At 40.2% G+C, this 1380-nt stretch overlaps 1 pseudogene; it reads left to right on the forward strand.

Moving 5' to 3' along the window:
- Positions 1-321: 321 nt before the first annotated feature.
- Positions 322-552, forward strand: LOC107522226 (small nuclear ribonucleoprotein G-like; annotated as a pseudogene).
- The last annotated feature ends 828 nt before the right edge of the window (positions 553-1380 follow it).

Consider the following 1380-nt stretch of genomic DNA (forward strand, 5'->3'; position numbering starts at 1 on the left):
TGAGGCTCTGAGCTCCCAGATTCAATCCCCAGTACCACCATAAGCCAGAGTTGATCAGTGCTTTGGTCAATCTACATATCTATCAATCTCTTTATTTTATTATAATAAAGTACACAGTAGTCTGGGAGGTGGCACAGTGGATTAACGGTTGAACTCTCAAGCATGAGGTCCCAAGTTCAGTTCCTGGTAGTGCATGTACAAGAGTGATATCTGATACTCTCTCTCTCTCTCTCTCTCTCTCCTTCATGAATAAACAAATAAAATCTTTAAAAAATAATATATAGGTCTGGAAAGTGTTTTTGAACTCTCAGAGTAGACACCATGAGCAAGGTTCATCCTCCTGAATTGAAAAAAAATTATGGACAAGAAGTTGTCGTTGAAATTAAATGGAGGTAGACTTGCCCAAGGAATATTGCGAATATTGACCTGTTAATGAATCTTGTGATAGATGAATGTATGGAGATGGCAACTAGTGGGCAACAGAACAATACTGGAATGGTGGTAATACGTAGAAATAGTATCATCAAGTTAGAAGCCTTGGAACGAGTATGAACACAATGACTGTTCAACAAGAAGACTATTCAACATGCCCCCCCACTGCATCTTTTCACTTTAATATAAAAATTAGGTTATGTACATTTTCTTGCTGAGTTTTGTTAAACTTTTGTGATAGTCAAAAAATACTGATAATATATACATATATGTATATATATTAATCCACATATCCTCAGTACTCAATCCTCAGTATTCCTCTGCTGGAACTCAAACCCTCCTTCTCCTCTTCTGTGAAGCTGCCTTAGATCTTGGGAGGACCCCTTTCCCAAAGATCCTGGGTTATTCTTAGCTCATTCATTCATTCATTTGATCTCCACTACTGAACACCTTCTGTATGCTGAGTCCTGGGCACATGGTGGGTAGAAAGCCCCCCTCCCTGGTGCCAAGGGGACTGACTCTAATGATGGAGAGCAGAGGAGGACAGAAGAGAACTACACAGAAGAGTGAAGGTTCCAGGGCTAATTGAAAGAGGTGGAATATATAACATGGCTAGTCTGTTATTTTATGTGCAATTTTGCAGTCACAAAGGAGAAAGGGCAGAAAGGTAGCAGGTGAAGGACCTAAAGAGAGGAAGGGGAGAGGGGACAAGTTTAGAGAGATGAGTTATCTTTTAGAGAGATTATGCTCAGTGAAGCAAGTAAGGAGGTGAAGGATAACTACAGAATGGTTTCACTCGTACACAGACTATAGACAGTTGAATATACAAATGTGGAGAAAACAAGATGTCAACCTATTTTCAAGACTGTGGGAGATCTATAGTGGTTATCTATGGGGGTGGGCATGGGGACACAGACCTTTGGTGGCAGGAGTGATGGGAAAAAATAA

Source organism: Erinaceus europaeus, chromosome 2 (genome assembly GCF_950295315.1).
Source record: "Erinaceus europaeus chromosome 2, mEriEur2.1, whole genome shotgun sequence".
NCBI lineage: Eukaryota > Metazoa > Chordata > Mammalia > Eulipotyphla > Erinaceidae > Erinaceus > Erinaceus europaeus.